This window comes from Callospermophilus lateralis, chromosome 5 (genome assembly GCF_048772815.1).
Source record: "Callospermophilus lateralis isolate mCalLat2 chromosome 5, mCalLat2.hap1, whole genome shotgun sequence".
Lineage (NCBI taxonomy): Eukaryota > Metazoa > Chordata > Mammalia > Rodentia > Sciuridae > Callospermophilus > Callospermophilus lateralis.
In genome coordinates this window covers 56,940,813-56,955,277 of record NC_135309.1, presented here as the reverse complement: position 1 = coordinate 56,955,277, position 14,465 = coordinate 56,940,813, and the positions used below count along the sequence as shown (strand labels likewise).

The window sequence follows — 14,465 nt, the reverse complement described above, 5'->3', positions numbered from 1 at the left end:
GTATAAGTTGGTAGATTTTTTTCACATATTAAATTTATTAGATATCATTCAATTTCACTATGGCCCTCCCCTTTCTTTCTATATATTTCTAATGAATACCATATATATTATAATTTTCTATGAGCAAACACCATTTTGATATAATAAAAAGCAAACTTTTTTAATTGGTGCCTTACATTTGTACATAACAATGAAGTTTATTGTTACATATTTGTACATGAACACAATATATAATTTGGTAAAAATCATGCCTGTGTACTTCTCCCCTCCTTCCCTATATCCTAGCCCTTGGTCCCTTTCCTCCATTGGTCTCCTTTTCATTTTCATGAGAGCTTTGCCTGCCCCCTTTCTTTTCCTTTTTCCTCTCTAGCTACCATATTTAAGAAAAAATATACAACCCTTCACTGTCTGAATTTTGCTTATTTCACTTAACATAATGGTTTATAGTGCCATCCATTTTCCTGCAAATGACATAATCTCATTTTTTGTTTCTTATGATATTTTATTTTATTCACATTTTTATGGGTGCATTATAGTTATACATACTGATGGGATTTGTAGTTACATATTTATACATACATACAATACACCATATAAAAATATAATTTGACCACTATCATTCCCCAGCACTTTGCCCTTCCCTCCCCACTTCCCATCCCTTGGGTATCTTTTTTTTATACCAATTCCCCTTTGATTTTCATGAGCTATGCCTCCATCTTTCTTTTCCTTTTTCTCTCTAGCTTCCTCATATGAGAGAAAACAAGGACCCTTGAACTTTTGAGTTTGACTTATTTCACTCAACCTGATGCTCCCTACTTCCATCTATTTTCCTGAAAATGACATAATTATATTTTTCTTTATGGCTGAATTAAATTCCATATGTATATATATACCACAGTTTCTTTATCCATTCATCCATTGATGAACACCTTGGCTGGTTTTATAGCGTGGCTATTGTGAACTGTGCTACTATAAAGATTGGTATGTATATATCACTGTAGAATGATGACTTTAATTTTTTAGAATAAATACTGAGGAGTGGTATAGCTGGGTCACATGGTGTTCCTATGCCTAGCCTTTTGAGGAACCTCCATACTGATTTCCACAGTGGTTGTACTAATTTAGAATCCTACAAACAGTGTAATTTCTCCACATCCTTTTCAACATTATTAGTTTTATTCTTGATGACTGTCATTCTGACTGTGTGAAATCTCAGTGTAGCTTTGATTTGCATTTTCCTAATTGCTAATGATGTTGAACATGTTTTCATATATTTGTTGTCCATTTGTATTTCTTATTTTGAGGAGTGTCTGTTTAGTTTGTTTACTCATTTATTAATTGGATTTTGGGGGGTGTTATTTTTTTGAGTTCTTCATATTCTGGATATTAATCCTCTGTCAGAAGAGTAGCTAAACAAATTTTTCTCTCATTCTGTCAGTTATCTGTTCACATTCCAAATTGTTTCCTTTGCTCAACAGAAGCTTTTTAAATTTGATGCCATCCATTTATTAACTGAACATTATTTCCTGAGCTTTAGGGATCCATTGAGAAAGTTGTTGCCTGTGTCCATATGCTGGAGTATGACCATACATTTTCTTCTAAGAGTTGCACAGTTTCTGGTCTAATTTCAATTTGAGTTGACATTTATGCAGGGTGAGAGATAAAGGTCTAGTCTTATTCTGCATATGGTTAACCAGTTTTCCCAGCATCATTTGTTAAAAAGGCTGTCTTTTCTCCAATGTATGTTTTCAAAGTAAGCATTTTCAAAACTATCTCTTTGCATACCTACTTTTCTATAAGGCCAATCTAATTATGGCATCCATTAAAATGATCAGCAGTACAGAATTTAGTACATGATTCACATGATGTCAATATAGTAAAAAATAGTCAAAGCAAATACAAACAAATAAGAAACCTTATAGGTAGAAGCATGTACCTCAACCATGGCAAATACTAGCATCATATCAGAGCTGATGCTGCTGGGAATAAAAACCTATGAAGGCAAAGCACTGGGAAAAACCATTTGAGTTACAAGTGAGCAATCTGATCAGGAGCCTTCCAAAGAGTTCCAGGTTCCTAGAAACTTTATGAAACAGTATATAAAATCATCATATTCATTACATAGTTCACTTGGACCTCTCAAAAGAATTCTGAAGATATTCCAATATAACAGTGAAAGGAACTGAATGGCAAGATAGAAATTCAGAAGAAAGATATGGAGACAGATATATGACCTGAAGATAGTGGGGCATCCGAGTCAAGAACCTAAAGTTGAAGACTGAAATCTCATGTTCTCACTTCATTGCAAAGGGTCACCCTGCAGAACCTCACATGAAAGATGAGGAGCAGCAATCGCTGCATAGGTCTTCACAGTGATGCTTAAATTAGACATTGAAATAAATTGCTATTGCTAATGACAGTGGCACATACAAACACAAATGTTATTTATTATTATCATTGTTAACTAGGTCAACTGGACAATATCAGAGGCAAAACTTCAAAAATCACCTTAAAGCTATGGAGCTGTAAGAAAAGATTATAAACTCTAGACAAGAAGATTTTCTTATACACTGTTTAAATGTTTTTGTCTGATTTTTGTTATCGGCAGATGGTCCACTTGAATGTTTCCTTCACCACCACCAAAATTCTGAGTTTGCTTCATTAGTATTTACCCATCTACTCTGTTTGTTAAGGAAGATCAGACTCCATGCCCAGCCTATGATCAACAGTGATCACCTAAAACAATACCACAGAATTTCTACCATTCAGAAATTTAGACAAAGAAATTATTGAGTAGTAAGATAAATACTCTAATTCGATACAGTGTTTGGAATCACAGGAAGATAAGTGCTTAATTCTGTAATGGGAATTAAAGAGAATTTCCAAGGGGTGTGGTGTTCCAAGTGAATATTGAAGTTTTCCAGGTGGGCAAGAAAAAAGCCTCTCCCTGGTAGGTAGAATGTCTTGGAGAAAAGTGAAAATGAAAGGAAGAAAAATACTAATGACTTTTAAAAGCTGCTATCAATTTAACATAGAGTTGAGTGAGAAGGGAGACGGTAAACTGGAGAGGTGGGCGAGGACAGATCTGTTAAACTCAATGGTTTCAGCTCTGTCCTGCTGGCAGCCCTCAGTCACTGAAGGACTTGAGCAAGGATCGATATTGCCCTTTGGAAGATCACTCAGACCACAAGATGAAACTCATTCTGGAGAGGAAGAGCTAAAGAAAGCAAGGAGCCCAGTAAGAGAGGCCAGGTGAGAGCTGGTGAGACTCTAATCTATAGCCATGATAGCAGAAACAGAGAAGCAGTGGGCATTTGAGATAAATTTAGAGGTGAAATCTGGACAGGACAGTCATTCTTTAAATATAATATTTGAAGAAACACAAAGACCTTTGTCCTGTTGTTGGGTATATGAGCAGCAGAGTTGTCTGAATAATCCATTGAAATGTGGGGGAAATATAATTTTATTCAAAGAAAAATTTTAAAATCTCATTCCTTAATAATTTTGATTTTATGATATAAACTGCATATAATACAGTTAAAGTAGTACATGGAAATAATACATGTAAACATATATGTGAATTAGTATGTACATTCAAAAGTTTTTTTTACTAAGAAAGATGCATAGTTACAAGGGTTTATAGATCATTGCCTCAATAAATCTTCTTTGTCTGAATGGGGTGAGAGATGGGGCTATTAAAGAAAAACTTTATCAAATATTGTTCTAAAAGCTTTAGCAATGTTTTAGAGTTATTCTCCATTCCTTCAAAAGCATGTGGTCTAAACTAGGCACCTCTCACTTCTCGTTTACCTACTGTCTATTATAAGCAGTGTGACAGGCATGCAGACCCTCTCCCACTCTGCCCACTACCTGCCTCAACTGTTTACTATCACAAATGTCAACCTTAACAGACCACCTGGATTTTTTTGTTTTATTGACTTTCTTCCTTTTGTTCAACAGTTTTGATGGACAAAGGAGCTGCACATTTGGATATAAGCACAAAGAACTAAGTGGACACACATATTTAAAAATGCTTCTGGTTTACATGCATAGTAGCTGGTGAGGAAGGAGAGAGAAAACAGACTTTGGCAGGGTAAACAGAGCGAATCAGGTAGGTGTGATAAATACTGTGCCAGGATTGAAGTTGGTGAGTTTAAATGAAAAGTGGGGCATGGCTAAAGCAGATTCAGGAAGACTGCCTTCAACAGGGTGATGAAAGAAATTCTGAAGAAAAAGGGAGGAGACTGGCTGGGCTTGCAGAAGGTGAAACCTCTAATTTAGACCTGATCCCCCATCCTTTGCCTCAATATCCTCATTTGCCTCACTTCTCGAAATACTAGTGAGTCTTTTGACTTTTTGCCTTGAAACAACTTGAACTTTTAACATATCCCATGCTTATATCAGTGAAGTTTGTGTGAATCACTGGAAATTCCTGGGCTCATAAAAGCAACAATAATAGTAGTAAAAAAATAAAATAAAATTTCTAAAGAAAAAGCTTTAAATGGAACAGAAAATGTCAGTGTCACTTTTGGAAAATAAATACAAAAGCATAGACAATTAGTTATTGAAGGAAAAGAAAGTGCTAAACCAAATTGTTCACAAATGTTTAACTCTAGGTAGGATCCTAGGAGAGAGTTAATGAAATAGTCAATAATTTACTGAATATCGTAGTGTAGTGCAGAACAAGAAAGAAAGCACAAAGAAACTCTGTCTATATGACCATTCAGGGGCTGCCCATGGTGCACATCTATAATCCCAAGGAGATAATCTAAACGTTTTTAATGACTTAACTTGGGCTGGGGATCATAAATGCCCAAGAAGTGCTTCTTCGATTTGTACAGTCTTGTTATTCGTGCTAACATCACTGATGTTGCCAAAAACCAAGGGACAACAGAAACATGAGCTTGAAGTCGATAGAACTCACTTCTTTTTTCAGTCTACAATACTGAATTATTTTCCTCTAGAGAAATAAACAAGCCTAGAATCTCTTCTCATGTGTCTAAGGAAAGTCCTTAGGACAATACAGGCTTAAGGGAAAGAAGTAGTTGCCTGCCCATATCAGTGGCTGCACAGAGTCGTGATGAACTCAAAAAGGAACATCTCCAAAGGGAAGGGAGGCATCTGTGACAAAGAGATATTTCACAATTAAAGACAGGAATTATCTGATCTTAAAATAGAAGTTGATCTTACCCCTCCCATAATAGTGACATCAGCCAAGAATTAAATGTCATATTTCCATGAACACAGAGATTGCTTTTTAAATTGCTGTCTGTATGAGATATGATTAGCATTTCTATGCTAGCTGAGTAGCACAAACTCAGGTGCAAATTCAAGTGGTAAATGCTGTGCCATTATGGTAAGTGTTGATTCATGTCAGATTAGTGATTACAGTGCCACCCATCCCACCTAATACTACAGACTATAAATAAGAGTGGGTGAATTGTTACTGGCTCCTGGGTAAGACTTTCATCTGAAACACCCGGGTGGTACCTGGTATCTGTTTCAACATGAGCAGGAAATGCTAGGGGTATGAGGTATCCAACTAGTAATAAGGCAAATGCTCTCAGCGACTCAACAACTCCCTTACTACCAGTACACAGCATAGGAAATGACACTCTGTCCTCCAGCTTACTCTGCTAGCATTTAGCAAGGTTTTCATTTCAGTAAATTGTCTTTGCAGTGCACTAAATTGTGCCTGGGAGACTGGAAATAGTGAACACAGCTTTCCTAAAGTGTCTAGTTGATAATCAGGTAGAAACCAAGAAATTAAAAGAATATGACTCCTCTGAAGAGCAACAGAACCAAGTTGTCACAAAGACTCTGTCCGGTTGCCATGTATTCCCCAGCGCTGGGATCAAGAAGAGATAACTTTATTTGTTCATTCATTCATTTACTCTGAGCATACTGCTTTACAGCTTTACAGCTGAATTGCCTAGTTTTTCAATCTAGCACTTTTGGGAGTCAAGGGCAGCTATTGATCCTATCTGGGCCTCAGTTTCCTTAATTACAAATTAGAAATAAAAACTATACTACTGAACGTGTTATAATTATATTAAATTAGCTAATACATGTAAGGGTCTTACAGCACAATAGACTTTGGTAAGTGTTGCCTGTTACTATCCATCAACAAAAATTTATTATTTACTAATTATATACATTAGTCTTTATGATGGTAGCATTACTTTTTTCACTTAAGCTTCCTAATATTTTCAATTGATTTTTTAAATGGGTATAAATGAGTGTTGGGGTGAACACTAGTCAGTGCCTAGAAAGTTTGTGGCTCAGCACAGTGAGATGTGTTAATTTCAAGTGAAAGGACTCCAGAGAAAGTAGGTGAGGAGAAGGGAAACTGACCACTTCCCTTGTCTCCAGTCTTTAGGTGGGAATCAAAGCTGAGTGACCTTGGCTATAACGTAGAGGCATGTGCTCATAAGACATGTGGAGAACTCCAGCTGTGCAGAGCATGCAGCCGGTCCTATATATTCCTCTGCCTGTAGGGTGGTGCAACCCTTCATTTTGCCCTGACTTGCCACTGCCCCGAGAGCTCCTGACTAATAAATGTTCAAACCCTCTTCACTGAGTCCTCCAACTTCTTTCTTTAGGACCAGTAAACAGTACTCTTGGCTTTCTGTAGCTCCAAGGTTAAACAATGAGTTAGCCCATCCTTGTATTAATATTATATCTGATAATAATTTGGGGAAGGAGAGAAGGAAAGAAGGAGTTTTATAATACAATGACAACTTGTTTTGACACTTAATGTTCTTAAACAGTTGTGGCAGTTCTAAGTAAGAGCCATACGAGGGGGGAAAACAGTTCCTCTGTGTTGCTCAATAACAAGGCTAACACTATAGATATATGATCGGGGACACACAGAGATCGTCCTCCAGTAAGTCCCTTTCCCCACGTGTCCCATCTTCTGTTTGTCCCTTACTGCTGTTATCTCTAACCTTTGATCTTGTATGAATCTCTGTCACTGCATCATCAGTCAGGATTCTCTCTGTTGAAAGAGGGAGAAAACCACCTCAAGGAAAGCGTTTACATCCTTGGGTACAGGTGAAATTCAAGGGCTGTTGGGGCTGGGGATGTGGCTCAAGTGGTGGCGCGCTCGCCTGGCATGCGTGCGGCCCGGGTTCGATTCTCAGCACCACATACAAACAAAGATGTTGTGTCCGCCGAGAACTAAAAAAAATAAATATTAAAAAATTCTCTCTCTCTCTCTCTCTCTCTCCCTCCTCTCTCACTCTCTCTTAAAAAAAAAAAAAAAAAATTCAAGGGCTGGATGGTTTAGTGCAGCTCACAAAAACCCACCAGTAACCAGGCTCTCCGTCTTTCTCTACTCTGTTCTCCATACGGGCTTCATTCTCAAACTCCACAAAGCACCTGCCAGCAGATCTAGGCCCATAACTTCCCAGATGCGAGACTCGCAAGGAAGACAGTGCCCCTCCACAGTATCAGCACAGATCTCAATGCCTTTCTTTGACTTTTTGGAGTCCATGTAAATTTTGAACCAATCTCAGGGGTTGGGGAGGAAAGTTCTTTAGGTGCCTAGTCTAAGTCAGTATTGCTCCAGGAGCTGGAAGTGAAATAGTTGCCACCAAAACATGAAGCCTAAGAGAAGGATGAGGAAAAAGCAGCAAAATATAATTAGTGCATTGCTGTCACCAGATAGAGGAAAGAACAACAAAAACATTTCTGGTTCAATACACCTACCTATGGGTCTGATCCCTCCAAATCCACTCAAAGGCCCCAAACACCCTTTGAGCCTGCTGCATGAGGTCTAGAATCTCTATGTGGCATTCGACACTTCAACTATCAAAATTTTCTTTCTTACTATGTTTTCTCTTGCATTTTAGGCCCCAGCACATTCGCAGAATGTTATCAACCTCTTTTCACCTTTGAATTCCTTGTCTGCCTCCTCCCATCCATCCTACTGATATCCTTTATATTGTTGAAAGTCCAGCTCAAATGTTACCTCTCGACAAACCATGGAAGTCAGTGCTATTATGAGTCTCATCTTTCAGGTGAGGATGTTAAAATGAAAAGTGAGTCAGGAGCTTAGTTAAGGTCACATTGTCAGAAGATGACAGAGTCTGGTTTAGTCTCAGGCATGCTGCATCCTGAGTTGTTCTTCTTCACCATACCTGCAGGAAGCCAGGTGGATACCTCAATGACACTATTTCCTGCATCAACATCAGACACATGAAATCACAGACGGAAGAAGAAAATTTCATTATACTTGGGATTCTATTTTCGCTGATTCTGCTCTGCGGGACATAAATATTTCCCATGGATAAAGCATTTTGTTCATGTTTTGACTATACTTTATAAAACTTAACAACCAAGCAGATTAATAAGAGCTGCATGTGGGTTTTGGAAAAACAAGGCAAGGTCAATATTTTAAAGTTCCACCATCTCACTAACATGAGTTTAAAAGTAAAAACCATTGCATAAATATTTGTTGACTGTTTGCTCTCTGCCAAATGTTATATATGTAAAGAAGAACAAAACATAGTTCATACTCTGAAATTGCTTGTTTCTAGTTAAGGAAACAGAACCATAAATAAATTCAACTCTGTTTATTGTTAGCCTTAAAATTTGAAGAAGCATGTTGCCTTTTCGGGGGGAGGGCCTAACAGTAACAAATAACACTTCAGATGTTTATTTTCTATTGTATATTAATGTTAAATTATTGCAATATATCTAACATTTAATTATTTGTTCATTCAATAGCTGTTTATTTCAGGCATGATTGCTATCCATTGGGTCTAAAACATTGAATGAAATAGACATAGTCTTTGCTTTCCTGACACTCATCATGAGGTAGGGAGGGCATTAAATGAAAACACAGCTAAATATAACATTGAACACATCATGAAAATTGCTATGAAGATGGGACATTGAGGGCTATTATCAGGGGCCAAAAATTTGTGTGTGTTATCAGTTCTTTGAGGCATTTGTTTCAATCTGAGATCTGAAGAATGAATAGGAAGGAGCCGGTAGATGGTAAGGGGAACAGAATTTCCCATGCAGAGACAAAGGTGTGTGGGGAAGGTGCTGATGTAGATCAGAACTCCATGTGTTCAAGGATGGTCAGGATCTGCAGAGCAGGGTCAGTGTTGGGTGAGTGGCTGATGATGAGGCTGGAAGCCAGGCAGGAAGAACTTGAGACATAGGGCCTTAAAGCCCCGAGAAGAGGCATGGCTTCTAAGGAGAGTGGGAAGTTACTGACAACTTGAAGCAGCAACCTATTCATGTTTTGGCTGGATAATTCAGGGTGCCCCGAGAAAATTTTCAGGCCCACTAATCAGGAGACAGGGGAAGTAAGAAAGGTGGATACACTTGAGCTCTATTTAAGAGGTGAAATCAAGAATGACATCCAAATTCTTATTTTTAGGTAACAGGACATTAAATTCCATTTACTAAAGTCATTTTTTTAAGAGTAGTCCTATCCCTAAGGAGTAAGGTGTGTAGTCTAGGTCAAGCTAAAAAAATTTTAGAACACATATTCTCTACTGGATTTCCCTTCTGGTTTTGAGTAAAGATCACATGCAGGAACTTCCTGTTGATTCTATGGCTCCTGGAGCGGAATCTAATCTTCCCCAAACTGATCCTTTCCTTCCATCACATTGTTTTTCTTATAATTTCAGACTGAGAACCAGCTGGAGAAACAGATGCTATCTCTTCTGAGAGGTTTCTGTTGTGAGTCTTGACATTTACTGATAGTTCGCACATCGGAAGGGTCCATAGTATAGGTCCCACTTTCGGGTCCCTCCCCCTACCCCCAAAGCCAGTCCTAAGCACTTGCTAGCACTCAGTTTTTTATCTCTTGGCTAGCAGGAGTAGATACATAAAACCCATGTTTTAACACTGTTCTGAACTTTCAATCAGGCATTCTTTGCCAAAAGGACTGATAATCTTTTCCTATTTCACTGGTTCTAGAGATAAACACTTGTGGATTTATGGTGCTATGTCTCGGAAATTCTGCTTTCATTTTTAGGCAATATTGTTCTGATTCAGTTCTCTCAAATACCATCTGCTTCTTCTGTAACCTGTTTTGACTTTATAAGACATTGTGATTATCAGAGAACTATTACTATTTCCAGTACTGTGAAATTTAGAAATCTTATGTACCTCGTTATAATAGTATTTCAATAATAGATACTTAGATGTACACATTATCATTACCATTGTTATATGAGACAACTGAAACTCAGAAGGACTTTGTTAACTGGCCAACATTATACAGCTTGAAAATGGTGCCTTGGATCCTCAAATTCATGGCAAATCCCATGCTTTTATTTTTGTTTTGTTATAGCAATTTAAGTAATTTAAGGAATAAAAAGATTATAATTCAAAATATTCACTATTTTCTATTTAAGTACAGCTATTTTCTGTCAAGGTCTCTAGAAGTCTTTATAGCAAATACACTAATGGTTTCAGAGCAGGTCATTCAGAGCATTTAATGTGTGTTAGTTTTCTTTGCACTATGGAAACTTCTGTTCCATAGCAGTAGTGTGTCTCTTCAGGAAACTTATAGATGTAATTCTTAAGTTACTATGAGAAGCAGGAAAACAGTACAGGCTGTGCACTCCTGGGAACAAATTTCAGAGTATAAACTTTGCAGCCAATAGGTCAAACAGTTTCATTTCATTTAGCAAAGGCAACACTTTCCATACCAAATGTCATGACCATCCACCTCACCTCAAGGGAACCCAGGACCTCTTACAATGCCTTTGATTTAGAAAGCACAGCATTGCCCTAGGGAAATCTCCTTGACCCTCTTCCAATGGGAGGATAAGTTCTTTTTCGCTACCATATTTTCACAAAGCATGTTTGCCTGGTTAAAAAAAAAATCTTGAAGCTCTTTGGAAATAAAACAAAAGTTTGTAGCAGCTCTAGTATGTTTATGTCATTATTTCAATGTTTCTTTAAAAATTGTTCAAGTTTTATTAGTAATAAAAATACATAGATCAGAGTCTAACCCTGAGATATTTCTTATGAGGCTCACATTGTTTAGGTGACTGGATGAAAAGGTAAAGAATAAACATTACCCAAAGACTGCATCCCTTCTGGGGAAACAGTTAATTTTTGGTTGTATACTGGATAGTTGTATCATGTTAGGTAGAGATATGACTTTTTTATTGTCTGTGTATTGAGATTAAGTATGGTTTAAAGAAGTGTGCATAGCTGTCAATTTGACAAGGGGTAGACTGTGATGTTAGTTTTATATGTGGCTAGGCTTAAGTACTCAGTTACGTAATCAATCACCATCTAGGTGGTGCTATGAAAATGTCCTATAGATGTAGTTAGTATCTATAATCAGTTAATTTTTGTATCAAGGAGATTACACTCAGTTAAATAAGTGGCCTCAAGGAAACTGAAGCCTTCAAAAGCAAAACCTGAGAGTACATTGAGCTTCATAAAGACAGTACCGAGGAAGTGAGAGTTGGACAGGCCCTAGGAGACTCTGTGCCTCACTGAGGAAAAACAACTGAACAGGGGCAAAGGAGATCCAAGTAGCTGAGAGGTAAAATGTCATCATATGCATTCTTTGTATGAACTTACCAGAAGCAGCACAAGAAGAAGCACCCAGATGCTTCCGTCAATGTCTCAGAGTTTTCTAAGAAGTGCTTAGATAGGTCAAAGTTCGTGTCTGCTAAAGAGAAAGAAAAATTTGAAAATGTGGCGAAGGTGGACCAGGCCTATTGTGAAAGAGAAATGAAAACCTATGTCCCTCCAAAAGGGGGCGGGGGGAAGAAGTTCAAGGATCCCAGCGAACCCAAGAGGCCTCAGTCGGCCTTCTTGTTCTCTTCTGAGTACTGCCCCCCAAATAAAAGGAGAACATCCAGGCCATTAGGTGGTTTTGCAAAGAAACTTGGAGAGATGTGTAATAACACTGCTGCAGTTGACAGACAGGCAGCTGCTAAGCTGAAGGAAAAATACGAAAAAGCTGTTGCTGCCTACTGAGCTAGAGGAAAACCAGATGCAGCAAAAAGGGGAGTTGCCAGGGCGGAAAAAAAAAGACAGAATAAGGAGGAAGATGAGGAAGATGAAGAGGATGAGGAGGCAGAAGAGGAATAAGTTGGTTCTAACACAGCTCTTTTTTTTTTTTCTTGTCTATAAAGCATTTAACCCCCTGTACACAACTCACTACTTTTGAAGACACAAATTGAAATGTAAGACCGTGTAAGATTAGGTTTTAAACTGCACAGTGTCTTTTTTTGTATAGTTAACAAAGTACTGAACCAGGATGGGGCAATTTCAATAGCCACTAACCTTGCTGGTACAGTACATAGGTTGTAAATTGGTACAGGAATTTGAAGTATGTTCTTGATGGTGCACAGCACAAAGTAGTTCCATATGGGGATGGTAGTTTTTCATCTTCAGTTGTCTCTTATGCAGCTTATATGAAATAATTGTTATTCTGGTAACTGAATACCATACTGTAATTGAAAAAAAAAAAAAAGGTTCCAGTTGTTTTGTGGACATTCTGGATGTGTTTTGGTCAACTTTTTCGCTGCTGTGACTAACAGACCCAACCAGAACAATTTTAGGGGAGGAAAAGTTTATTTGGAGGCTCATGGTTTCTGAGGTCTCTGTCCATAGAAGGTCAGCTCTATTCCTCAGGACTCCAGGTGAGGCAGAACACCATGGCAGAAGAGTGCGGCAGAGGGAAGCTGCTCACCTGATATTAGGAAGCAGAGAGACTCCACTCACCAGGTACAAAAATATATACACCAAAGGCACACCCACAATGCCCACCTCCTCCAGCCACACCCTACCTGCCTTCAGTTCCTACTCATCACAGGATTAATTCACTGATTAGGTTAAGGTTCTTATAATCCAATCATCTCTCCTTTAAACCTCCTGCATTATCACACACATGAGCTTTTGGGGCACTCCTCATATCTAAACCATAACAGAATACTTCTAAATAAATATAATTTTTTTTTATTTAAAAAAACTAAGATTTCTCAAGAAGAAATTCTGCCTCAAGAGTTTTGTCTGAGTTTCCAGCCTACCAGCCTGGCCTGCAGATTTTTGACTTGCCAAATCTATAATTCAATCATTGAAAATCAGTCAGTCCATCTATATTTATTTATATCTTTGGATAATAATTATATTTATGTCTGATGTATTATACACAAATAAAATGTTTACCTATAACATATATACACACACATGTATACACACATCCTACATATTCTTTCTTTGGAAAACCCTAATGGATATACACCTATAAATGAAAGATCCAAGATTAAATGCCTTCTTTACCTCTTTTTAGTTTTATTACATTTTAATTACAAAAATTATACATGCTTATTTAATAAATCTAAAATACAGAGTTGTAGAAACAGAATGCTAATACTCTGCAGTTTTCCCTCTAATCCTTCTCTTTCATTAAACATTTTTTTTCATACCTTTCTCCAAAACACATACGTGAGCATGCATTCATATTCCTATATCTAGAATTTATTTTGTTTTATTTTAAAAGGTGGCTACTTTCTACATAACGCTCTAATTTCTTTTTGGCCATTAAACAATGCATTATATAACCTACTATAAGTGAATACATATAGAGCTCTTTTAAAGACTGTTGCATATCAATCACTGTATTTATCATAACTTAAATCAAGTATTGTCCTATTAATGGTCTTTTGGGGTTTTTTAATGATTTTTTGCCATTTCTAATAATGCTGCATTAAATATTTGTACTTTCAATTTTATGTACTTGTAGTTTTTTGGTATATTCTTAAGACTGAAATTTCTAGATCTAAGGGTATGAGTATTTAAATGCTTAATTTGTACTAATAGACTTATTTTATAAAGGTTGTAGCAATTTTTTTGTTCTACTGGCAAAACATGCAGCCATATCCTCACCAGCACTGGATGTTAGTTTTCAAGGTGAATAGAAAAATGATTTATCATTTATATTTTATTTTAAATTTCCTTGTTTCGAGAGCAATTGACCATATTTTTATATGGTTGAGGTGACTAGTATTCCTTTTCTATCACTTGCTTCTTCATTTAGTTTGCCCATTTTTTTAATAATATTACATTCCTCTTTTTTTTTTAATCCTAAGAGATTTCACTTTCTGAATATGGCCTTTCAATCTGCATAATGTGTCCATTAGCATGAAGAAGTCAGGTCAATGTTTATATAGATCATTACAGTTTAATTGCACTGACACCATCCTCCCACACCCAGTGAGAAAGAAAAAGGTCCAGAAGGAAGGTGAGGTTGTGGTGAACCTTGAAATTTCTGTCTGTGGTGGTACAGCAACTAAAGAAATTCTAAAGAAAAATCATCTTGTCAACTTTTTCAAACTAGAAATGTATTTAGACTGCAATATAGATCTAATGCCCAGCTTGCAGAATTGCAGAATTTTCCAATTTGGTGTTGCTCCAGGTTAAAAAACATACCAGCTGAAAAATGTGAATTGGAATCATTTGCCATCCGTTCC

At 37.2% G+C, this 14,465-nt stretch overlaps 1 pseudogene; it reads left to right on the top strand.

Annotated features, from left to right (window-relative positions):
• The first annotated feature begins 3,097 nt into the window (after positions 1-3,097).
• LOC143400390 (high mobility group protein B1 pseudogene) lies at positions 3,098-12,081 on the top strand (annotated as a pseudogene).
• The last annotated feature ends 2,384 nt before the right edge of the window (positions 12,082-14,465 follow it).